The sequence below is a fragment of the Mustela putorius genome, unplaced genomic scaffold, assembly GCF_011764305.1.
Source record: "Mustela putorius furo isolate JIRA1106 unplaced genomic scaffold, ASM1176430v1.1 tig00000461_pilon_pilon_pilon, whole genome shotgun sequence".
Classification (NCBI taxonomy): Eukaryota; Metazoa; Chordata; class Mammalia; order Carnivora; family Mustelidae; genus Mustela; species Mustela putorius.
The window spans coordinates 1114096-1140991 of record NW_025421390.1 but is presented as its reverse complement, the minus strand read 5'-3'; the positions used below and the strand labels follow the sequence as shown (position 1 = coordinate 1140991).

At 42.5% G+C, this 26896-nt stretch overlaps 1 long non-coding RNA gene across 1 annotated transcript; it reads right to left on the bottom strand.

The window, feature by feature from the left end:
• Positions 1–1187: 1187 nt before the first annotated feature.
• Positions 1188–26771, bottom strand: LOC101672802. Its single transcript, XR_201012.3, has 4 exons — positions 26240–26771; positions 24242–24351; positions 4293–4427; positions 1188–1371 (listed from the first exon to the last, which is right to left on the bottom strand). It is a non-coding gene; the product is annotated as an uncharacterized LOC101672802 (long non-coding RNA).
• Between the last annotated feature and the right edge of the window lie 125 nt (positions 26772–26896).

Below are 26896 nucleotides of genomic sequence, written 5' to 3'. Positions count from 1 at the left end.
TCTCTGCTATGTAATCTGCACAAAATATGTGGTAAAGAAATAAAAGATGATGAACAAACCTGGTAATCTTTAGAGGACAAGAGGAGTTGTTAGAGTTTTTTTTTTTTTTTTTTTTTTTTTTTTTTTTTTTTGAACAGCCGTGTCATAGCTTTAAGAAGAAAGACATGTACTATACTGAAAATTATTTTTAAGTGCCATAATAAGCTCAATTTCATAAAATCTCCTTTTCACCCTTCTTAGGTAGAAAACTGTTTTTGAAAGTTACATAAGAGGAAACACCTAAGTTAAGTAGTGAGAAGTGAAAATAAAATGACACTGTTACCTCAGTGAGGTCGCCATGCAACCAGTAACACCAGTGCAAGGAGCTGACAGACCATCTCAGGACTTGAGTCACTTCCACACAGCCGCAGGGATTTCCCTCCTTTAGAAGCCTTGCCAGCCAGAGAAAGAGTCACTCCCCACCTCACTCCCCACTCCCCGCACCCCACCCCTCCCCATGTCAGAAGTCTTTTATAGAATACCTTTTAAAATGGTGAATTAGATGGAGCGCCTGGGTGGCTCAGTGGGTTAAGCCTTTGCCTTCGGCTCAGGTCATGTGGGATCGAGCCCCTCATGGAGCCCTGCAGCGAGCCTTGCAGCGAGCCCTGCAGCGAGCCCTCTGCTCCAGGGGGAGCCTGCTTCCTCCCCTCTCTCTGCCTGCCTCTCTGCCTCCTTGTGATCCCTGTCTGTCAAATAGATAAATAAAATCTTTAAAAAATGATGAATTAGAATGCCTCTGGTCGTTATGGAAAAACAGAAGACACTGGTCAAACTAAGCAAGCAGTTTGGCTAAGGATGAGGGATTAAATGCTGGGATAATCCCAGCTGTGGTTTAGGGTTGCCTGAGACTCTGGTGGGCGGGCTTTCTCCCAGCTGTGTTACCGTATCAACCTTATATTCCCCCAGGATGCAGGGCAGGGAGGCTGTGGTAGGAATGGGCAAAAATGGTTTTACACATGGAAAAGCGTTCCTATTGGTTCCTATTGTCTTTGTGGGCTCCTCCGAGAGTGTCTCCCCCCAGGCACACCCCCCTCTCATCGCCAAAGGGCCAGGATCCACTCGCTCTCTCCCTACCCAGCTGGGAAAAGCTGGAGCCAGGGAGCCCCTTACCAGCAGAGTGAAAATGACCCGGAGAGTTTCACATGGGATCCTGAGAAGGGCTGTTAGTATTTTAATAGATGAAATCTTAATCCAAGAAAACGCATTCCTGAGTTTCCAAGTCTCAGGCATCAACCAGCAAGCAGTGGGAGGGGACTTCGGGTCTCGCCAACCGCCAACCGCAGCTGTCTTCTCCACCTACTTAGATGGCTGATGTGTCTTAAATCTCAGTTTCTGTTTAAAAAAAAAAATGAAAGAAAGGAAGAAAAGAAAAGAAAAAAAAGTTCTCTTTCTTCTTCCATAAAAATTTCCCTAGGGTTGTGGCCCCTAAAAAAAATATTACAATCGCATGTAATGTCTTAAGGAAAACCACAAGTATGAAAACCTCGGGGGTAGTCTTTCATCCAAATACTTAAGATGATCTGAAACTATCAAAAAATCAATCACGTTATAACCTCCCACTCCCCAAATCAGAGCAGAGGGAGATGGCTTTGGAATCTCACAGTCTTCCCCCAGCTGAAATCATTCTGGGAGAAAACCAGCGTTCTATCGCCATCAGACAAGACTTTTGCTTAAGATCTCTGCATTAGTGACTGGACAGGCTTTCTCGCCCCTTTCCAAAGGGTTTACAATCACCCCTCCCTCCCTAGGGGTTTGGGAATGAATCATCAACTCTGTTTTTTTCAAGCACACTATTAAATTAGGCTGCAGCCTGGAACCAAACATTTGTTCTTACAAACATTTCTTTTGTGTCATCACTATAACGGATACCAGAAATCCAGTAGGCTGCCCTTATCTCCCACAAGGCAGTGGCAGGGACAGCCGGGCCCACATTTCTGCTGTTGTGCACCATTTGGACAAATGTAAAAATCATTTTTTCAGGGTCGGGGAATTCATGCTAAAATTAGAACGGGTCAACTTAAATTTACAGGAAAATTCGTAATTTCTGATCATTCATACTGAGAAGTTAAAAACAACTTCTTCCTCTGACTCTCCATCTTATGTAAGATGCCTTTAAAGGACAGCCACATGTTAAAATAAACAGTGTTTTTCAGATTCCAGCTTCAAGCACTTCAGGATGCTTTCTGTCCATTTTTAATTTCCGGAAGCAGCCATTGCTGAATAGAAAAATACATAGTTATAATAATGGCTACTATTTAGTGAAGTCTTCTTGTGAAAATCAGATCTTGACCGAAGTCTGTAGGTGAGATGACATATATAAAAGCACCTAGCACCGTTCAAGAATTCATTCTTTAATCCCACGGTGAGCACCATCCCTTTGCTAGCGATTCAGATGCAGCAATGAACAAAACATACAGAACCCCCCGAGGTAGCACTTCTATCACAGGGAGGATGGGGTAAGATAGATTATAAACAAAATACATCAGTAAATATACAGAGAATTTGCTAGAGAGAAATGAGGGCAGGAAAGGAGACTACACAGTGGTGGGGGTGAAGACATTACAGTTCTAAGCAGGAGGGTCAGGAAAGGGGGCATTTGACCAAGGTCTTCTTTGAGACATGATTTGAAGAAGAGGACTCCAGGGGCACCTGGGTGGTTCAGTGGGTTAAAGCCTCTGCCTTCGGCTCAGGTCATGATCCCAGGGTCCTGGGATCGAGCCCTGCATCGGGCTCTCTGCTCAGTAGGGAGCCTGCTTCCTCCTCTCTTTCTGCCTGCCTCTCTGCCTACTTGTGATCTGTCAAATAAATAAATAAAAATCTTAAAAAAAAAAAAAAAGAAGAAGAAGAAGAAGAGGACTCCAACATGGAGGAAACCACAAGTGCAAAGGCCCTGAGGCAGGAGTACCTAGCATGGTTAAGGAATAGCAGAGTCCAGTGATGTCTGTGCTGAGTAAGTAAGGGAGAGGGGGGTTAAGTCATAGAGATGGGGTGGGGAAGGGAGTGAGCAGATTATGCAAGGCCTTGTATGGCATTGCAAAAACTTTGGCTTTTACTTCAAATGAAGTGGGAAGCCATGTGAAGATGATGAACAGAGAAATGACATGATCTAACTTAGTGTTTGAAAAATGACTTTAGGGGCGCCTGGGTGGCTCAGTCTGTTAAGTGTCTGCCTTCACCTCAGGTCATGATCCCAGGGCTCCCTGCTCAGCGGGGAGCCTGCTTCTCCCTCCCACTCCCCCTGTTTGTGCTTTCTCTCTCTTTTTCTCTCTCAAATAAATAAATAAAATCTTTAAAAACAATTAAAAATTTAAAAAGAAAAAAAAGATTCTGGTTGCTGTGTTGCAAATGGATTTAAGAAAGGCAAGGATAGAAGCAGACAGAGTCACTGGATACATATTGGGTTCTCCAGAAATACTTGTTTATTACAAATTGCATTTTGACATGAAGTTCCCTCTTTTTTTTTTACTCATTCTCCTTTGGAAAAAATGTACTTGCTTATTCCCTTCTTCTCCGTGTTATTTGAGGTTGTACCATATTCAAATTGGGAAGCAATACGAAGAAATTGCATTTCTTTGAAACACTGAACATGTTTCAGTCTTTTCACCAAATCAGATTGGTCTCATTTGACTTCTTTTCTTTTCCTTAATTTGGGCAAAGAGTTTAAGATGGCTTATTGTCCATGAGCAGAAACAACTACAAATCAACAGAAGCAGAGGACGGCAGCCTTAATACCAGTGGCTACCATTTTTTGAGTGCTCTGTCAATGCTAGGCACCATGCTTAGTGTTCAACATGGATTAGCTCATTTAGTCTTCTCAATGACTTGTTGAACCAGGTACCGTTACTGTCATTTCCCCAGAAGGAGAAAAGTTAAACAACCTCCTGAGGTTTTGCAGCTGGCAAACGGCCAGGCCGGGATTGGAACGGAAGCCATGAGGCTCAGAACCCATGCAGGCGACTGCCACCTTATGTTACCATTACCTCCCAGCCACCCAGAGAAATGCCCACTCCAAGGACTGAGGAGGGAGGGGAGACCACAGGAGACTTTGTCTAGCAATGCTGGGGGGTAACTCTGTCCATTTGGTTTTATTGTGGTTGACCCGAACAGGAATGAAAAGACTTTTTCATTCAAAGACTTTTTTTTTTTTTTGTCTTAGATATAATATCCCCTCCCCCCTCCCAAAAAAAGTAGAGACCAAAGGATGATATATATCAGGGTTCACCCAACACCACGTGGGGGATAGAGAACTGTACCTGCTGGCCAGAGTATCCTGATCCCCCGCAGTAAGTGTACTCTATTGCAGAATGAACAGCATGTTAGGTTTCTCTGTAGAATGAATAAAACACTCCTCCAGTTCCTTTGTGCTGGTTAATGAACAAATGGCATTTCTGTGGATAAATCAGCTTTTTGTGAGTTTGGTTTGCTTGAATCAGCTCCTCCCCCACCCCCCATTGCCTCCCAGCACCCTGCCAGTCTCTTCCCCATTGCCTCCCAACCCCCCACCTTCTCCCGTTACCTCCCATCCCCCCACTCCTGGGCTCCACTCTTGCTCCTGCAGCTCCCCCCCTGTCCACAGCTTTATCAGTCCCGGGGCTGCATTAGGCCCCCTCTACTCAAGGGGCCCGCCTGCACCAAAGAGCCAGCTCCCCCTCTATACACACCCCTGGTTCCGATGACTGTTCAGTTGTTTACAACACAATACAGATTTATTTGGGGAAAGGCTTTTAAGTTATTTTTGTACTGTGATTTTGATTTATTTAAGCTTCTCTCATCTAATTGAAGAAGCTTGGTACATTTTGTGTTTGTCATTTGGTTTGTCATTCTGTACTCTGGATTGGTTGCATCCCAGGAATGCATGGTTCCTATCTTTTTTTTTTTTTTTAAAGATTTTATTTATTAATTTGTCAGAGAGAGAGAGAGAGAGAGCACGAGCTCAAGCAGGGAGAGCAGCAGGCAGAGGGAGAAACAGATTCCTTGCTGAGCAAGGAGCCCAACATGGGACTCCATCCCAGAACCCTGGGATCATGATCTGAACCAAAGGCAGATGCTTAAAGGACTGAGCCACCCAGGTGTCCCCATGGTTCCTGTCCTGTTTGCCATCTGAGGTCTGGGAAGCTGAGTTGGTAGACAGTCATATCTAATGCAGTTATTGTGACATGGATTACAGATTTATCTCTTGCTGTAACTTGGTGAGAAAATGAACTCAGAGTTTAAATAAACTAGTAACTGACAATATTGGAAAAACACCAAACAGTTTACTCTGCTTCCTTTCTCTCTCCTGGTGACCAGACTCTTCATCAAGTCTCTGCCTCCTGTCTGACTCCTTAGGATAGCTTAGCACATTGTTTTTCTCATGTAAACATTTGATACATTCTGTGTATATTACAGATGTTTTGTGTGTGTATGTATTTTTTTTATTTAAAAAATCCTGCTTCCTCCTCTCTAACAATACAGTAATTGCAGGGAGAAGGACATGCTGACCAGAGGAGAGAGGTGAAAAAGAGATTTTATTCTATGGTATATAGCATATTCTACTTTTTGAAATCTGAACAAAGTTTGTGAATTATCTATTCAAGTTCATGAATTGACATATTTTTAAAATAAAACTGCAGTATTTAAAAGAAATTCATTCTCTTCTATATAGAGTCAAAAACACTTTCACTGATGAAGAAAACTTTAAATTTTTTCTTTAAATTCAATTTTGTTAACCAACAGTATATTACTAGTTTCAAGGGTAGAGTTTCGTGATTGATCACTTGCATATGATACTGAGTGCTCATTCTATCAGGTTTCCTCCTTAATGCCCATCACCCAGTTACCCCATCCCACCTCTACTCCCCTTCCAGCAGTTGGTTCTTAGAGTCTCTTACGGTGTGCCAGGCCATATATATATATATATATATTTTTTTTTAATGGAAAAATAAGCTGCTCTGGATAAATAATGTTGTAGGAAAATAATTGTTAAAAGCACTCTCCTCTAATAATTATTAAGCCACAGGCAAGTAGAAATTATAACAATATATGCTTAAACATAATTTTAAGGAAATCTTATAGCAATGTCATGTTTCCTCAGTTTATATCAGTGCAGCAAAACACAGGTACAATTGTAGATACCAAAAGGCATTTATTACTGAATAAGGATGAAGTACCATACTTTAGTGGTGACAAAATTCTAGAAACACTTCCATTAATGTGAAGAATAATACAAAGATTAATGATACAAAGATAATACAAATATAATATAATATATAACATAATACAAATATAATAATAAAAGATAATACAAAGATAATGCCCAATGTGGCATTTGTTCCCAGGATCCTGGGATCATGACCTGAGCTGGAGGCAGACGCTTAACCTACTGAACCACCTAGGCGCTCTGGTAGGTCTATTTTTAATTTTCCAAGGAACATCCTTACTGTGCTCGATAGTGGCATTCCCACCAACAGTGCACGAGTGTTCCTTTTTCTCCACATCTTTGCCAACACTTGTTTCTTGTATTTTTTACTTTAGCCATTCTGAGGTGTGAGGTGATATCTCATGGTTTGGATTTGCATTTCCCTGAGGAGTGATGTTGAACATCTTTTCGTGTGTCTGCTGGCCATCTGTATGTCTTCTTTGGAGAAATGTGTGCTCACGTATAGATAGGCTCTTAAAATTCAGGAAGAGAAGTAACAGAACTCAATATTTTACATTCAGAGGCAGTTCACAAAAGAAGTAGTTATATATCCAAAAAATACTTTCAAAACTCAGGCTCACTAGAAATCAAAGAAATGCAACTAAAAACAAGATCCTATTTTTCATCTATTAGATTAAGAAAGATGAAAAAGAATGGTATACTCAGGGTGACAAAAGTATAGAGACAGGACATTTTCAACCACTCTTTGTGGGAAACTGAAACAGTTTAGCAACAAATGTTTACAAAAATCTTAAAAACGTACTCACTGCTTGATCCAGAAATCCCACCTCTAAGTATTTGTCCTGGGAAAACAACCAGTTATTTACAAAGATTTACAAGAAAGTTCACTGATACACTGTTTACAAAATCTTAAAAAAAAAAAAAAAAAGGGAAACAATATAAATGTTTCATAGCAAGGTATTGATTTAAAAACTTTTGATAACCCCAAGTTGTAAAATATTATGCATCTATTAAATAATATTTTAATGGTGTATCTATTGACATGGACAGTATTTATTACATTTTGGTAAATGAAAGTATAAAATGGCATTAATGTATCTTGTAAAAATTGTAAATGCTACATACACTATTTTGGCAAAGGTCTGGATGAAAATAAACCACCATGCTTATGGATAATTTTTCTTTTTCATGTATCCCATTTTCATTTTTCTATAATTACATAATAAAAATATTTTCAACAGAGAATAACAAAATTCAAACATTGAAGGGAGAATAAATGGAGAAATTACTTTAAAAAAATAAAAAAAAGAGTGGTGCCTGTGTGGCTCAGTCGTTAAGCATCTGTCTTCTGCTCAGGTCATGATCTCAGGGTCCTGGGATCGAGCCCTGCATGAGCCCTGCATCGGGTTCCCTACTCAGCAGAGAGTCTGGTTCTCTCTCTCCCTCTGCCTCTTCCCCCCACCCTGACCCTGTGCTCTCTTTCTCTTGCAAATAAATAAATAAAATCTTAAAAAATGAAAATTAAAAAAAGAGAATCCTGGAGTGCCTGAGTGGGTTAAGCATTCCACTCTTGATCTCAGCTCAGGGTCACGAGTTCAAGTCCCATGGTGGGCTCCACAGTGGGCATGGGCCCTACTTAAGAAGAAAATTAATAATAAATAAATATGTAAATAAAAGGGAATTCTGAAGACAAATTTTCTTTGTGACTAAATCTCTTGACTGTAGATTAGGCTACTTTGGTGCCATGAAAAAGGTCCTCTGAACTTCTCCTAACACTGAACTATGGCTAACTAAGTGACAAGAGGAGAAAGGAGGGCCTGAATATTCTTTGCAAAATCCTGCCTGCACAGTGCTATTTTAAAAATCTTACTAATGGTCACAAAGGATCTTGAAAACTGAAGGCTAAATAAATTATGGTGACAGAAATGAATGAGCAGAAAATCTATGGTCTGGGAATTTTTATATGTATGATAAATCAACTCAGCATCTAAGGCCTGTTTTTTAGATCGTAACCCCTGCTGGGGAATTCTTAAGGAGTGCTGCTGGACAGGCTATTTTGTTTTATTATTTACTCTTCATTTTTTTTCCAGGAATACTTGAACTGAAGTTTGGCTTCCTGTTGTTCTACTTCTTTAAGAAATAAAAATAAATAATGAGATCAAAACTCAGTTCTCTCTTATTATAATGCATTCAGAAATCAGTTATAATGAGCCAAGAGATTACTCCCTGTGCTGGACAAAATGTGTGGTGCCAAACAGATCTGAGGGAGGCTTTTCTCTTCTGGAAATGTGGGTATGAAATATGCAAAGTGCATGAGGCCAGCCCCGGGAGGGTCCAATAGCATATTCTGTACCCGACTATGTTCGCCTTTTACACTGTGCCTGAACCGACATGCAACTTAAGAAATCGGTGTGATTTGGTTACTTACTATTTGAATATGCTATTAATGAAGGCTATCAGTGTTTTCGGTTGGGTCCCCCAGGAAACAGATGCTGAGACCGAGATTCGTGTGCAGGAGGTGTATTGGAGAATAACGCCCGTCAGAGAATCTGGGAGTGAGACAGAGGTTGACTGGCCCTCATGAGAAGCTCATTAAATGGGCATATCGAGGCCAGAGGGCTGGATCTTTGTACTGTCCCACCCCTCACCTCCCAAGGAGAGTGGACCTACACTTGAGGGAAGCAGCTTCCTTTAAGCAAGTCCTCGGGAGGACTCATGAGGTAAGGCGTCAGCAGCCAATAAGTATTTCAGCCACCTGGAGGTCTGAGGGTTTCCAAACTAAAGGGGATTCTGGGCTAAGAGCTATAGATTGAATATTTGTATGCCGCCCCTGGCCCCCAAATTCATATGTTAAACCACTAATCCTGGACATGACAGCAGTTGGAGGTGGGACACTGGGACACTTGGGAGGTAATCAGGGTTTAATTAGGTCATGAGAGTGGAGCCCCCCTGATGGGATTACAGCCCTTGCACAAGCAGAAAGTGATACCCAAGATCTCTCCCTCTCTCTCTCTCTCCGTGATGCATGTACCAAGGAGGGGGCCCTGTGAGGACATAGCCAGGAAAAGTGCTCTCACCAGAACCTGGCCATGCTAGCATCCTGATCTCAAGACTCAACCTCCAGAAGCATGAGAAAGAAATGCTTGTGTAAACCACATGGTAATTTATTTTGGCATCCTGAACTTTCTGAGACACTGGGCACTGTGGCAAACACAGCTAGTAACTTCTATTAACATGGGGACATATCCAGAGTCTATTGTACTTGGTGAAAATGCACAAAAGACAAACTAAGAGTTGAAGGTAGAACTCTTAAGAAAGCAGTTCTTTATTTTTGCTAAAAAAAAAAAAATTAATAACTTCTAGAGGGGTAAAGTAGAAAAAATCGTTACTCTCTACTTTCTGCCCCATTATCAGTCCAAGTTATATTGTAAATTATTCTGTTAATAAAGAGTGAATTTAGTGTCCAAGAGGAAAAGTTTAAATTAAATTTGTTTCCCAAATCATATTTGTTTGCACTTTGTTCAGGACACTGAAAAGGCCACTTAGTGTTGGCCACCTATGTTTAATCCTAAATAGTGGAAAATCTTTGATTCAAACTTCATCTTGAAAAATGAAAAAAGATCGTGAAACAGCATTTATTTTCACTTCATATTTAACAAAATGTAGGCTATCCTGATAACTACAGGCTGACTTTGAGAACTAAGAACAAACCCAGGGATTGATTAGGAATTTTTTTTTTAAGATTTTCATTTATTTATTTGACAGACAGAGATCAAAAGTAGGCTGAGAGGCAGGCAGAGAGAGAGAGAGAGGAGGAAGCAGGCTCCCGCTGAGCAGAGAGTCTGAAGTGGGGCTCGATCCCAGACCCTGGGATCATGACCTGAGCCGAAGGCAGAGGCTTTAACCCACTGAGCCACCCAGGCGCCCCTGATTCGGAATTTTTAACCTAGTTTTCTTCCAACAAAATTCTATATTAGCACAAATGCCATTCCTTCCTGTATATTTCACTTGTGCAGCATAAAAACAGAGACGGACATTTGGGAGTTTTATTGATTTTACGAGGATCCCTCAGTCCTTAAATTTGAACTCATGGGAGTTGAACTCATCTTTGGAAAAATCTCTGCCTCCTTCAAGATATTTCTCTTTAGTTGTGGACCTCTGCATTCAAACATGGTCTCAACAGGTCCAAAATAGAATTCTCAATTCTTGATCTTCCTTGGTGCCCCTCCCCCAACCCCACCTTACTGGCTCAAGACAACTATCTAGGAATGGAGCTTTGACTTCTCTTTTCTTCATCCACAAACTATACCCGATCCGTTGGCAAATCCATTAGCTCTAAGCCCCAAACTGACTACTTCTCACCACCTCCTCTGCTACCTTCCGGTGCTGCCTGCTACCAGCCCTCGCCTGAACTACTTCAGTAGCTATTTTTAAATGGGCCCCAGTTTCTACTCTTGAGTCCCTACAACCACTCTCTACAAAGCAGTCAGAGTGACACTTAATATTTTATTTTTATGAGGTACTACATTTATGCGGTTCAAAATTCAGCATGCTATGAAAGAAGATATACCCAGAGAAGTCTTAAACCCATTCCTGCATTCCTCACCCCAACCCTCTAAATAAGAACCACTTCCACTGGTGTCTTTGTCTTTTTTTTTTTCTTTCTTTCTTTCTTGGGTTTTTAAGGCAAATGCAAGCATTTATAAATTTATCTCCTATCTTATTATACAAAAGGTAGCCTACCATTTGCATTGCTCTATAAGTTTTAAATCTTGCTTTCTTTTGTTGACCAACATGTCTTAAACTCTCTCCTTATAGGTACAGAGAGACCTTCCTTGTTTCTGGAGCTACATGTCATGCCATCGTTGTCAAACCAAGCCCCTTTTGCTGCACATCACAACTGCATCCATTTGTTGCTCTTACAAATAGGGCAACAATAAATAACCTTAGACATGTGTCATTTCATACATGTGGCGATGCATCTAAGGGATAGAATCACAGAAATACAATAGCAAGATCCTATATTTTTAGACTATTTGCCAATGTCAACATGAGAATTTTCGAGATAGATCTGATTGTCACTTCTCTTGCTTAAAGGCCTCCAAAAATTTCTCATCCTAACCAGAATGAAAACCACTCAGAACCCCAAGTCCCTTCCCAATCTGTCCTTTGCCTACCTCTTCAGTATCACCCACCTCTTTCCCTTGCTTGCACACTGGCCTTCCTTCAATAAACCTGAAAAATTCCATAGCTTTGCAAGATCTTAGCAGTTTTGCTTTGTAGTTGATTTGCATTGCATTTGTACCGTATTGTCAAATAGGTATAAGAATGCAGTCATCAGCTGGGCATGTGATGAGGGAGTTGATCCCTGGAAGGGAAGCATCAGTGTTCATGTTTAATGGAGTTGGATATTTGAGTGGGTGTTATAAGTAGTCATTTGATAAATAAACATTTCTGGATTATGATGATTCTTACTCTCCTGCCCACCTTCAAACTTCAGGAATCCAGATCATAGGTGCTGAGATAATGAGGATGTTCTATCTTTCAGTAGCTGCATGACCATGGATCCCAGACATGTAAAGATGGAACCCTAACCTCACAGAGAAAGGCAACATGGCTTGGAAAGCTACAGATGTTGTGTTCTGCTGTGGATTCTGCCATAAAATCAGCTGTGAGGACTTTAGCAAGCCATTCAACCTTTCCCTGGCACATTTGATTTGTATGGAAAGGAAGAAAATGGAATGCATCATTATTAATCTTATTAATCTTATTCTTTTTATTAACTCTGCCCCCTCTTTTTCATATCTATTTAGAAATTCTGTCCACTTAAAAATTATTGGTTAGTAATGTAATTATTTATTACTTTATTTATAAAGTCTTATTATTTAAATTATTTAAAGATAAAAATTTATTTATTTACATGTTACCATGTTCACAGTTCATTCTCATCATGCTCATATCTGTGATTAATTTATCAAGGATTTAGATAGCTTCCAATTTTGTTTTCCAATAAGTAATCAACTGGTAAGCAAACTGCTTGGTTGAGTTGATATAATACCACCCAAAGCAAAGAAACTTCATATTTTAATTTTCCTGAATGGCTTTACCTCATTTAATCCCTAAGAATTAAGAGGCTGCAGGTTGAGAATCTCTGGTCCCAGCTGACAATAAGTTTCTGTACAAGTCTGGGAGTCAGTCTTACGTATAGGATTGTCTAGTGCAGTGATTTTTTTGAAGGTGCGTCCCAGAGCCCTGGGGCTCGGCAGAGGGACTCAGGGCAGAAACAAGGGTGGGGAGGGAGGAGGCAAAGCGGGAATTCTTAGGGCCTCCGAACCTATTTTATCTAGAGTAGCCCCACTTTTTTGTTTCATATGGAGTTCTAAGCCTTTGTTTGCAGAAAATGTTTAAACTATTAAAAAATAATTTTGAAAAATCTGACAATCAAGCTTTATGGCATTGATGGGGATAACGAAGCCTAGAAAATGTAGATAAAAGTTGCCCAAGGTTACAGAGCTCATTAATGGCAAAATATTCATTTGGTCAATCCATAAGTATTTACTGAACACTGTGGAAATAAAAATTATAAACATGAAATTCTGATTCAGTCTTGGTCTAAAAACAACTGTGGGTCACCATAGTGTTTGATCAGAAGCAGCGGGATGAGAGAATCTTATTTTCATAAACTGACGGAGATGTGACTTTATGTTCTAATTACATGTATTATTGCATATTACTCCTGTTCAGTAAGAAGGGGTGGGAGGCTATGTGTATTCTAGCGACTGAAGGAGAGCAGTGAAGAAAGATCCCTCTTGGGGTACCTGGGTGGCTCAGTCAGTTAAGCAACTGCCTTTGGCTCAGGTCATGATCCCTGGGTTCTGGGATTGAGTGCCGCCCTTATCGGGCTCTCCGCTCAGTGGGAGCTTCCTTCCACCTCTCCCACTGCCCCCACTCCCCCCACTCATGCTCTCTATCAAATAAATAAATAAAATCTTAAAAAAAAAAAAGAGCCCTCTTAGGAGACAGGCCAGTGGGGTAAAGGTCTTATTTCAGTTTGCATCAGAGGGGTGCTCTGTGCCTGACTGCCACGCTCTTACTCCTGTTGGTGTTTATATAGGAGGAGTCAAGAGCCCTGCCTCAAGATCACCTGGTTTCTGTTTTATTTCCCAGATAAAGCATGTGATTACCACTAAGCTTGGAAGAAACCTGAGGCTATGGAAATGTGTTAATTTAATCCATAACCACATTTGTAAAAGTCAGCTGGTTGAATGTGTCCAATGTAAATGAATTCACTGGCCTTAGGATAACTTCACGTGTGACTGGGTATCAGGCGTGTTCTCTCGTTAGCCCAAAAGCCACAAACCGCTGGGTTCCAGCTTTCTCCCTGCAACCTCTTTGAAATAAAGGGTGTCTTCAGTAGATTCAAATACAAACATAACACAAAGCCTCATTCTTGCACCAATAAAGAGCCAGGCATTCTTCCGGGCATTGAGGATACTGCAATGAACATGTGGGAAAAATTTCCTGCTTTCCTAGGACCAGAACGAGTTCTCTCGATGATTCCAGGTCCGATGCTGTTTCTGCTACAGCGTGCAAAGTTGAAGATTCATTCTACTGTTTTGCAAATACTTGTCATAGTAGACTATGCTTAGATTTCCTCCACATTATTTATTCCTCATTTAACAAATATTTACTGAGGGGCTTCTATTACCAGATTCTCTATGCTATGTGCTGGGCATCCTGATATGAATGAGTTCTTTTTTTTTTTTTTTTAAAGATTCCATTCATTTATTTGACAGAAAGAAAGAGAGAGAGAGCGCAAGCAGGGTGAGAGGGAGAGGGAGAAGCAGGCTCTCTGCTGAGCGGGGACCTCGATGCGATGATGCGGTGCTCAATCCCAGGATGCCGGGATCACGATCGGAGCCAAAGACAGATGCTTAGCCCACTGAGCCACCCAGGCACCCCTGATTTGGTTGGTTCTCAAGGTGCTCACAGACCTATGGGAACTTAGACTTGTAAACAAATTTCAAAGCAGCGTAAGAAATACAACAGCAGGAGAGGAACGAGATACAGATGCACTACAAAAAGCAACAGACTAACTCCCTCTGCATGATATCCAAGCTTGGATTTGAAAGGTTAATACAAGCTTCCCAGGCAGAGGAAGGATGGTGAGAATGGGAATGTCATAGAGAAAGGTGCAGAGACAAGAGAACACGTGTATCCGGAGAACTGTGTGCTGTTTGGAACCAAAGGAGTCTGAAGGACAAAGTAGATAAGAGGCAGGAAATTGATAGAATCTTTACCTAATAGCCTCTGCTTTCTTTGTGAGTTAAGAGAGGCAGCATTTCTTGAGAATGAGGAAGGCAGAGGCTGGGGAGGAATTCTGAAAGGAGGTAAAAGAGGTGCTGAATTGTTTATAAAATAGAAAGGATTGGGGGGAAATCCCCCCAGGCCCATTAACAGCAGACTGTCTTGCTAGACACAGTTCCAAGCGACTGGAATACCAAGGGGTTGGGGGCAATTGCGGTATGTACTGATAAGTACTGATAGGAAAAGATATACAAGATAAATCATTTAGTGAATAAAAAGCAAGAAGCAGAACTGTGTGTACTAATTTAACTTTCGTGTAAAAGGCAGTGGCAAACTTACCAATATGTCCTTATATGCATAAAGTATCTCTGGAAGAACGCATAAGAAAGCAATAGCTTTGGTCACCCACAGGGGATAGGTGGGAAGGCGAGGGTGCAGGGTGGGTGGGGGGCAGGGGGACACTTTACACTGTATGCTTTTTAATTCCGAATCTCAGTAATGGATTATTAATTCTAAAATAAATTAAAAGTGAGATCTCCAGGGGTGCCTGGGTGGCTCAGTGGGTTAGGCCTCTGCCTTCGGCTCAGGTCCTGGTCCCGGGGTCCTGGGATCGAGCCCTGCATCGGGCTCTCTGCTCAGCGGGGAGCCTGCTTCCCTTCCTCTCTCTCTCTCTCTCTCTCTGCCTGCCTCTCTGCCTACTTGTGATCTCTGTCAAGTAAATAAATAAAATCTTAAAAAAAAAAAAAAGTGAGATCTCCAAAATCTTTTTAGAAAATAAAGAAGAATAATTTCTGAGGGCCATGGAAAATAATACTAAATTTGGGCCTCAGGGGTGTGTCCCTCTGGAAACTTAGGCTTAGGCCTAACTTGGGGGACTGCAAAGGGAAATGATCATTTTCATTCTGGCTTCTATTTGGGAAAGGTGAGTTGGTTAAGTGTTGGGAATCAGAGCTTGGAAATGATCTACAGAAAACCCTAACTAAGGTTGCTGGCCTGGGCTCCTGTACTCAGGGTCTCCAAGCACAGCTCCTTCAGCACACCAGCAACACTGCGTTACTTAACATCAAAGCAGTACCTCAAAAGGATTCCAATTCCTTTATCGCACCCATTAGTGAAAAACCCTATTAGTACAAAGTGAGTTAAAACAGAACTCTGACCTTCAGGAGCTGGCAAGTTAAAAGGACACTATTTATTATTTAATACATAAACAAATAATGTACAAGACTGACTTTTGTGTGTGGATTGCCAAATCACGTTCTCTTACAGACATACACTTTTTAAAAAGGATTTATTTATTTATTTGAGAGCAAGCGAGCGAGCGAGAGAGCTAGCACATGAGTGGGGGGAAGGGCAGAGAGAGAGGGAGGATAGGCAGACTCCCTGCTGAGCACAGAGCCAAGGGGGCTCCATCTCAAGATCCCGAGATCATGACCTGAGCTGAAATCAAGAGTCAGACACTCTACTGATTGAGCCGCCCAGGCGCCCCTTACAGACATAGCCTTTTATCTCTAACCAAATTATGAAGAAATGCCCTGGTTATTCAGCCACGAGCCTGTGAAGTACTGTTTTTGTGCCAGAAGATGTCAGGCAATAGTGATACAAGGATGGCCAAACCATAGTCCTCGGGGTCTGGGACCACACGAGGTAGTGAAGGAGAGAGATGTAACGACCCCTTTAGAATAAAATGTGGTGTGTTCTACCAGAGAGGCCTGAACAGAGTTCTGTGGGAGCCCAGAAGGAGGAGGGAGTGACACTGCCTGGAAGGAGTTAGGAATGGCTTCCTGGAGGATAAAAGAGGCAACCAAAGTCCTAAATGAACTGAGGTTGAGGGAGGATGCGAAGGACATTTCAGGTGAAGAGAAAACGGTGGGCCGAGGAGGCAAAGCTTAGAACAACACGGAGCAGAGTGATCGAGTATGGCGTCAGGTGCTTCTCAGGGAGTGGCAGGCACGAGGGCTGGAAAGGCAGGTTCGAACAGGGTTAGGAAGTGCCTTATGTGCCAGGCTAACAAGTTTAGACCTTGTCATGTCAGTAAAATACCTTGTTCTCAATTGATATGCTGAGAGGTCGATATTTTGCCATTCATGTCTAACCCTCTTTCATGCCCATCATCCTCTGTTGGCTTCCATATTCTTGTTAGAGGTAGAATAAGGATGTGGAAGATAGTTTTATCAACTTAGTGTTCCCTTCCCCATTCTTCCTTTTTATTCTTCTCCCACATATAACCAGTTATCAAAGTCTGTCACTCAGTCTGTCATTTTTAGGTCAACTATTTAGTAAGTGTTTAGCCATGACAAGTACTGGGCTGAGGGCCTTCTCTACATGATCTTGTTCAATCCTCAAAATGGTCTTGTGAAGTCATCTTCTAGTTGGGGCTTCTGAAAGCAAATAGCAGTAAATAGAAATCGAAGTAACTGGAAAGGTGTCAGGCAATTGACAGAATCCATATTAAGGTAGAGGACTGGGTTCAGTGTGGAACCAAGGGAGGAAGCAGAGCACAAAGTTAAAATCAGAGCTCAGTAACAGTTTTCAAGAAGGTGCCCCACCATGCATCTCGATTCTTTCTTCCTCCCTCCACGCCTCCCTCCTACCATCTTCCTCCCCTCTTTCCCTCCCTCCCTCCCTCCCTTCCTTCCTTTCTCCTTCCTTCCTTTAACGTAAGCTCTATGCCCAACGTGAAGCTTGAACTCACAACCCTGAAATCAAGAACTGCATACTCGACTGACTCAGCCAGCCAGGCGCCCCAAGCCTCTGGAGTCTAATTTGACCCACAGAGGGCTCAAAGATCCTCAGCCTGGCCACACTGTCTTTGAATCACTATTGCCCAGTACAGAGAGATGAGTGAGCATCAACTGGCCCTGCTCAGAGCATGTGCCTATGACCTGGATGCCAGGGGTTGGCAGAAGAACAGCTTCCCCTGTGTGTCTCCCCATTTACATTGAGATTCACTCAAACTAGAAAGGACACTGAAATACCAGACAGCAAAAACAACAAGTGTCTACAAGTGCATTTTGTAGATGAGGGAATGGACCTAGAGCAGGAAGGTTAGTTACCCAAGTAACACAGCTAGTCAGTGAAGCCAGGATCAGAGCCCAGATCAGTTTGTCTGCAAAGCCCACGCTGTTATGCAATCTACTGCATCGCCTTCTCTAAACCATTCCAGCTCTATTTCACAGCCCACACGCCAGTCCAGGCACCCATCACCTTGTGTGCATTACTGCCTCCTACCTGGTCCCCCTGATTTGTGTTTTCCCATCGTGGTTCATTCTCTCCATAGTTGCTAAGGTAATCATTTTTAAGTACCATCTAGATCATGTCAGCCTCTTGTTCAAAAAAGCCTATGACTCACCCTTTTGAGAGCCTTTCCTGACTAATATCATTCCATCCTGATCATTCCCTCAATAATCAGTCAAATAGTGTTGCTGCATTGCTACCACAGATGTATAATTTATACTACACTATCGTACACTTATTAATAGTCTCTGGCTGTTACATTTACATGTGACTTCACTGAGGTCATACAGCCTGTCTTCTGCTGCTTTTGTGACTCTGATGACAATGTCTCATTGTCTTTGAATCCCAGGGTCCTCCGGAATATTTGCATTACCATCATCAATGTTATTATTGGCAGAGCACTTAACATTTGTGAATTAATTATTAGCTTCCCTGACAATTTCCAACTGCTGCTTACGTCTCTCGGGCACACATTCTCTGCCCTACCAAGAGCATGCCTGTTAAAAACAATTGCTGATAATGATGATCATTTCACTTCCACTTTTGGAAATGTTTAATTCTTGGCTCTACCCTCAGATGCTGTAAGTTGAGGAAAGGTACAATGTGGTATTCTTTTTGTGGAGCTGTGAGGTGAAAGGAAACAGCATCTAGAGTATGCTTTTGCCCTTTTCGGTTAGGAATAATAAAACGATCATAAGCATGGAACCTCACACGCACTTAGGGACTCTGGCTGGCCAAGTTGCCGGCTTGACGTTCATACAGGAAAGCTTCTCGCCTGGTGCCTGCATTGCCTCCACAGTTAGAGGGCACCGTCATCAACTGATGGTGTCCTGGATCCTCCAAGACCTCGGGATCCCTGTAAATCAGGACCAAGAGGGCCAAGAACCAGAGTGACTCAGGCATTTCACTTTCTAATCCCTTTGCTCCTCACTCCAGTTACTTTGAGGATCTGTCTCTGTCTTGAGGTTAGATATCAGAGGAGGTCACACACAGAGCACATAACTTGGTGATCAACAGACAACGATCAATCTCCAGTAGAACTAACAAAACTCAGAATTTATTTAAAGGCTAGTCATATACGTTCTGGTCATTTTATAAATGTCAAGAGTCAGTATAAAAAAGATAGGGTTTCTGTACTCCAGGAGAGTACAAATGTAACAAACAAATAATTGATGAACACTATGTAAGGCAATATATTAAGTTTATACTGGGTATAAGAATGACACACGTTTGGGGTGAGGGATCCTGAAAGACCTTACAGAGGGTGAAATGCTTGGCCTGGAATTGAGAGCAGAGTAAGAGTTTGCCAGACCGATCAAGTAGGGAAAGAACATTCCCGAAAGAGGGTAGAGAGCTAAACCATGGGATGAAAGGCTTAGAGAATTGTATGCAGTTTGGATTCTGAAGATGCTTAGTCTGCATCCATTCTTTCCTTCCTTCCATATTTCCCGCCCATGGATTGAATATAACTGACCTTATTTTCATCTCCAAAGATGGGTCTTGGTTGGCCTTAGTCAGTCAGCATAAACCATTATTAGAGTTGGCTCTCAGAGAAGCATGTCTTCCAAGCCTAAGCAAATCAGCCATGGCATTCCTTAGGGATGTTAGTTCTGGGCTGGATATGTCCAATCAGAGAGAAGTCCAGGATTTTGGCTTAATGGTTGTGGGGAAGAGATGCATTTATATGGAAAAGAAAGCATTTAAACCTGAGAGTTGCTGGTTTCTATTTTGTTACCTTAAAGAGAGTCAAGCAGAGGATAAAGATGTCAGGGAATGGCAGAGAAATGGAGCCAGTGACGTGACCAAACTAACAAGTTAAGTGGATGCTGGTATTCCCTTCATGGTTTATAAGATCAAGTAGAATTTCATGTCACTTGCAAATAAAACCATTCTATCCTGATGCGGTGTTACTGGAGGTGAGTTTTAAGGGGGCAGAAAATGGGAAATGGATTGATTGCAGAGGTAGGCGTTAAGCCAGATGAACGAGAATAGTTTCAGTGCTAGAGACGTGGAAAGCTCTCGAAGGTTTTAGGCTATGGTAGGGAGTGACATGAGTTTTAGAAAGATTATTCTGGCAGCAATGAGAAGGATGGCTTGGAGAGAGCAAGCCTGGGGGCAGTGAGGCCCGAGAGAAAGCTACACCATAGTTCCACTTTACTCAGCATTCTCCTAGGGGGTGAGACTTCTAGCTCCTTTTTGTACCAACCTCAAAAAAGAGAATCAGCTTTTTGAAAATACTTAATCTGTGAACATATGATATAGGATATAAATTCTTTAGGATTTCATGCCCTGGAAGTAAAAATACATGTTTCAGGAGCCCACAAAATTCTTCAGGGTTTTAATGTAGGAGAACAAAGTTTGGGTTATACCATTTGGGCTATCATTAATATCTTGGCCTCTTTCGCCTCTGAACTCTTTTATTTATTTTGCCAATACAGTCTTTTTTTTTTTTTTTCCATTTTGCTTGAGTTTTTTGTTTGTTTGTTTGTTTTTTGCTTTTGCTCTCTCCCCCACTCCCTAAAATAGACAGCTGAAGAAAAAGACCAATTTTTATTTGGCTGGCTCAAAAGCCCTTTCCCCATGGTATCTGTTGCTGTTAAGGAAAATTAACCTGATCCTAACTAATTTTACTCAAGGGGAGGTATCTTTGGTAACAAACACTCCTCCTGATCTCTTTGGCCTCCAGGAGTAACTGCCAAGTAAATGGTATTTGTTGGAGGCAGGCCCCTGGCCAAGGCAGCCTCCGCCATTAAAAGATGGCACCTGGCTAGTTGCCAGGTTAGGATTGCCTCGTGAGACTAAGCGAACACCCAAAGAGGAAGTAAACAGCATTGGTTGCTAGCGAAGTTGTTCGTTTAGGTGCACAGCCTGATTCGCTCCCTCCTGTACCCTGCTCGCTGATTGGTCATGTAAGCATATATAAGTGTGTAGACTTGCGGAAATAAGGAGGGAGAAGATGCATCCGAACCAGGGTTCTTGTCATCCTTGCGGGGCGAGGGCGATAGTATTGATAGGAAAACTATGGGTATACACTCTTCTGCGCTCCATTTCACCAGAACCTGTTCTGCAAAGACATTAAGATTCAAGTAATTTTTCTACTCACTTGTCATTACTGAGTTCCCTCTTCATGCCTTGTACTGTTCTTGTACTGTGCTTGATGATACCAGGAGTGGTTCAATAGAAGAGGAAAGGTGTCTCTGCTTAAAGATGGCTTAAGGTTTAGATTCAGAGGATGGGAAATGCTTTTCTTAAAACCATGCCAACGAGGCCTAAGCATATACTACAACAGTTGGTTTACATATAAGATGGCTTCATTGTGTTGATCTCTGAAGCGTATAAAAAAAACTTTTAAAAAAGTGTCATCTCATCGCCCAAGTTTCAGATACAATTCTGCCAGGATGTCAGTGGCAACGTTAGAAGTCTGGTCATTAACCATGACCTTCAGCCAAGGTCTTTGAGATAAAGATGATCTCACTCTTTATTTACAGAATTACTTATTGTCCTCACATGTGTAATTTTAGGTGGAAAATGGAACCAAAACAGGCACATGTAGAAAAATGTGGTATCCCCCAAAAGTTGCCACAAAATATAAAACATTCGTTCCTTAGTAAAGTAATTGTAGTTATGTATGATCCCTAGAGACTGATTCCTTCCAAACAGATTGTTCATTTTGCCTAGATGGCAATATATTTCACCTGTGCTTCTATCTCCATATTTTGTAGCAGCAACATTCACTCCTCATAGGCACCATTTAACTCCTTCATACATTCTATTTAACATTAGTTGATGCAGACAATTTAGAGCAGAACTGAGCACACCCACAGAACACGAGCATAGTCCTGACCTTTATTTTTTAAACCAAAATCTTCTCACAGCAACTGCTCTTCACTACTTTCTCATTGTGTCCAGAGCCAGTCACTTTCCAATGATGAAATCAAGATTTGAGCCAAACTGAGCTGTCCTTGACTTCGCTAGGGTTATATCCAGCACCGAGCTTACTCCCAGCAACACAGCAGGCACTGATTTGCTTGAAGAAAGAATGAAGATACTGTCCATGGAATTGTGAGTGGGTCTGAATTTCCTGAAGCTAAACCAAGGATTCTAACAGATTTAAAACCTGTGACTGGTATACTGAGGAGTTTAGGTTTTCACTTATCCTGTCCTGTCAGTCAACAAACATTTTTTGAGAGCTACTGTATTGTGGGAATAGTGGATCCACTTCTTGACAAAACGTACTTGGGATTCCTCCGCTTTTCTCTCGGTTTTCTAAGGAGAGGACCTAATCGTCCTAGTCCCTGCCTCTCACTTGAGCTCAGTTCAGGGCTTAGCGTAAGGGTGGGGTTGCAGTGGCCTGAATGTTATTAGTAAAGACAAAGCAAAGAAGGAACAGAAACAAACTCTCTTCCTCCTTCTCTCTTTTCTTTCATTATTTCACCCTGTAGCCATTTCCCTAAAGCTAGGTTCCCTCCTACTTCATCCTACTCGGCCTTCCCAGTTCTTCTGCAGAAAATTCCAGGAGAATTAATTTTCCTCTGAAATATAGACGAACCTAACCGGTGAGAATGCAAAATGGTACAGCTACTTTTAGAAGCCCAGTTGGCAATTTTTTTTTTTTTTTAAAGGAGGGGCTTTTTTTTTTTTTTAAGATTTTATTTATTTGTTTGACAGACAGAGATCACAAGTAGGCAGAGAGGCAGGCAGAGAGAGAGAGAGGAAGGGAAGCAGGCTCTCTGCTCAGCAGGGAGCCTGACGCGGGGCTCCATCCCAGGACCCCGGGATCATGACCTGAGCTGAAGGCAGAGGCTTTAACCCACTGAGCCACCCAGGCGCCCCATATTGGCAATTTCTTATAAAAATAAACAGACTCTTACCATATGATCCAGGACTCGGGCTCTTTGGTATTTACCCAAAGGAACTGGAAACTTAACGCCCACACAAAAACCAGACATGGATATTTACAGCAGTTTTATCTATTACTGCCAAAACTTGGAAGCATCCAAGATGGCCTTCAGTAGGAAGGATAAACAATGGATAAATAAACTATAATACACATAGACAATGGAATATTACCCAGCACTAAAAATAAATGAGGTATCAAGCCATGAAAAGACAGGGCAGAAACTCGGAAGCATATTGCTACACGAAAGAAGCCAATCTGAAAAGGCTATACACCAACTCTTATGTACTAGCAACTTTCATTCCTCATAGGCCCCCTTTAATTGCTTCATACATTCTATTTAACACTATTGGATGCAGAAGATTTAGAGCAGTGTGATTCCAACTGTATGACATTTGGGAAAAGGCAAAACTATGGGGACAATGAAAAGATCAGTGATTGCCAAGGGTTTGGGGCAGGCAGAGCACAGAGGATTTTGAGGGCAGTGAAACTATTCTATATGGTATTATTATCATGGATACATATCATTATACATTTGTCCAAATGCGTAGAATGTACATCACCAAGAGTGAACCTTAAAGTAAACTATGGACTTTGGGTGGTAAAGATATATCCATGCAGGTTCATTGATTGTAACAAATGTCCCACTCTGATGAGGGATGCAGATATGCAGGAGATTATGCCTATGTGGGGGCAGAGGTTATATGGGAACTCTCTATACTTTCCAGTCAATTTTACTTTCAACCTAAAACTGCTCTAAAAATATATTTAAAAATATGTAGAAACAGATACACAGAGGAACCTTACTTCATACCTTTGTATACATGAAAACCTATTGTTAACCCAAGCCTGCCCAGGCTAGAGAGAATGGAAAGGAAGATTAAGGGAAAAGTTTTGCAAAGCCTTGCGCTTGCTTCTGGCACAGGTGAATAGGGCAAAAAGCCACAGGCTGTGTTCTATTACTCAATGGATCACACACAAAAAAGACACTGGTCTGATCAGAAGCACTAGATGTTACTTACCAGTGGCAGAGCAAGCAGTCTGGCTAGTTCCTCATGCTAGGGAAGAAGAAAGGGAAGAGGAGATGTGCTCCATGGTGGGAGCCTTAGCCCTCTGTACCACTCCTTACTTTTCCTGCACCCTTCCACTGGATTCCTAGGTCTGGGATTCCCAGAAAACACAAGAAACCAAGGGTCACCTGCTTTAGAATCATGAGAAACTTTATAAATATTCATATTCTCAGACCAAGCTCCCAGAAAACCAAACTTGGTCATTCAGGGATAAGGTCCAGGGCTGTGCATTTTCGAAGAGTTCCCAAGGCATTCCTATGTGCATCTAGGCTTCAGAGCCACAAAACCTTGCTGCTGAGAGGACTCTTGTTCCTGCTGCCAGAAAGAAAAGGGGTAATTGCATATGAGGCCTTTCTTTTGGATACCAATTATACCACCTGTTGGCTTTACTATATTGGTATTACCATCTGCCTGTTGCTTATATTCTCCCCAGGATCATCCCATCCCAGGAATTAGGGAAAGGTTCAGATTCCAGCCTTTCCATTATGCTCTAATGGAGAAGAGTTCAATTTAGACCTGCCTCTCTTTCTATTCATTCATTTGACAAATACTTACAGCATGCCTCCTAATGTGCCAGCTACTTCTTTGAGGGGCTGGAAATACAGCGATGACTAAGCAGACAAGGTCCTTTCTCTCCCAATGCTTCTCTTCTACTAGAGGGAGAACTAAGAAGTAAACAAGAAACAAAGATTACTTGGGGCACAAGTGAGGCCTGGAAAACAAGACAGGGTTATATGACAGCGAGTTTTATGAAGAGGCAGGGTACATGAGAGGTAGGAGGGTAACATTTCTAAGGAGCTAACAGTGGGGTGAAGACTGAATGGTGAGAAGAAAATATCTAATGGTAAACACTGCAAAGGCCACCAGCAGGAAGAAGGTTAGTGTTTCTGAGATTTTTAGGTCAGGGTGTAGAGAGTACAGAATAGGTCAGGGTGTAGAGAGTACCGAATAGGAGAGAAGAGGTGAGGCTGGAGAAGCATTTTATCTCAAGTGCAATGGTAAGCCACTGTCAAATTTTAAGCAGAGGAGTAACATGATCTGGCTTATATTTTAAAACAAAATCCTCTGACCATTGTGATAAAAATGGATTGAATAGGGGCACCTGGGTGGCTCAGTGGGTTAAGCCTCTGCCTTCAGCTCAGGTCATGATCCCAGAGTCCTGGGATTGAGCCCTGCATCTCTCTGCTCAGCAGGGAGCCTGCTTCCCCTCTCTCACTCTGCCTGCCTCTCTGCCTACTGGTGATCTGTGTCTGTCAAATAAATAAATAAATAAATAAAACATTAAAAAAAGATGGATTGAATAGGTTGGTGTTGGGCTGAATGGGGAAGGGTTCAAGAGGAGAAGCAGGGAAAGCAGTTAGGTTACTGTGGTAGTAGAGACCAGAGCATATGGTGACCTGGACTGGGGTAGAGGTGATATGAGTGGGAAAATTCAAGAGCTGATAGTACTTGTTAATGGTTTGGATAGGAGTTGTGAGGAAAAGAGAAGCAAGGATGACTCTTAGGAACTTAGTTTTGAACCATTGAGTGAATGATGCAGTAGATTTAAAGATGCTGTTTGGGAATGTTTGGAACACCTATTAAACAGTCAAGTGACAAAGTGAAGTAGCATTACATATATCAGTTTGAGGTTCAGCAGTGAGGTTAGGGTAGAGATAAACAGAGTCAGGAGCATAAGAATGGTATTTCACACCATTGTGGTAGGATGAATAATGATGCCCCAGATTTGTCCATGTCCTAATCCCTTGAGCCTTAAAGGACCTTTTGTGGGTGATGGCACTTAAAATATGTCTTTTGAGGGTCTCACACAACATTCAAGGTAGGTACTGTTATTTCCACTTAATAGATGGGGAATCTGAGGCTCAGAGAAGTGGAATGCCTTGTTCTAGGTCCCCAAACTGGAAAATATCTATCTTACTTTTAAGTACTTTACAGAATTTCTGCAGACAGGAGGTGGTAAAGAGTTGCACTGTGTGCTTCAAGACAGATCCTTAGCACCACACTGCCTTGGCTGCCAAAAACCTGCCCTAGAAATGCATTTCTGTGAGGCCTGTCATGTCTTTGCCCAGCTCTGGTATATTATTTTTCTGACCTTCAGAGCCCTTGCCAGCCCAATCACACCGCATGGCCACTCTTCAGCTAGTTTGTTAGCTCTGGGAGGGCTTAGTTGGGTCATCACATAACGAACGACCCCGCTTGCCATGTCCTGTGCCAGGCACCTAACATTTATTCAGTAATCACAGTAACTCTCTCCACTGTCTCTGGAGCAAGCCAGAAAGGCTGGATTACTGGAGAATGGAAAGAAGACAGGACCAGGAGCAAGGGGAGCCTGTGTTCAAGTTGTGCGGTGGTGGGTGGGGGTGGCGCATAGCCCTAACTGGGAGCTAAAGTACCCTTGGGCTAGTAACTGAGTCATTTAAGAAAACCAGAAAGATTACACTACAGATGATTTGGAAACTCCCTCGAAGAGAGGAGAGATTCTCTTCTTTCTCCATCTCTAGCGCTCTACCATTATAGGCAGCAGTCTGAACCAAGAGTGCAGTGACAGCCTACCTGTTCAGCCCTGGGCTGCCCCTCAATTCCCTCCTTAGAGGTGAGTCGGTGCCGCGACTCAGCCGATTTCCAGGGAAGCTGCCGGGCTCCGAAGTGGGCGATAGGTCATTCCAGGATAAAGGAGAAGAGGCTCCGAAAAACTACAACTCCCAGGAGCCCCTGGGGTGCCACTCGACAGCCTGGGCCTGGTGCATGCTGGGAGCAGCACACTGCCTCCTGCGGCAGCCGGCTCATTGTTAAGGCTGTTCAGGACAGGTAACCCGTGCGCATGCCCAGTCAGGTCCCAACTAGTTCAGCTTCTTTCCTTCCTGCAGGATTCTTCTCTTTCCGGCCTCGCCCAGGCGCCCATTTCCCCGCCCCACCCCGCCCCTTTTTAGGGATTTTGAAGGGGGCGAGCCTCTGGCAAGCGCGTTCCCAGGGGTGTTTACATGCGCGTTCATGGGAGATTAAAAACACTGGATGTGGAAGGTGTTGAGTCTAGGAGACCGCAGATAATGGAAGGCCCATGCGTTTCAGAGACAGTCCTGCTTGGAGTCGGGAATCACAAAGGGGCGGAGTGGAAACGCGGCACTGAGCTGACGCACGCGCATTGGGCCTCCAGCGCCCCGCCTCCTTCTTCAGGTTTCCTCTCCATCTCCACCACTATTCCGGAAGTGC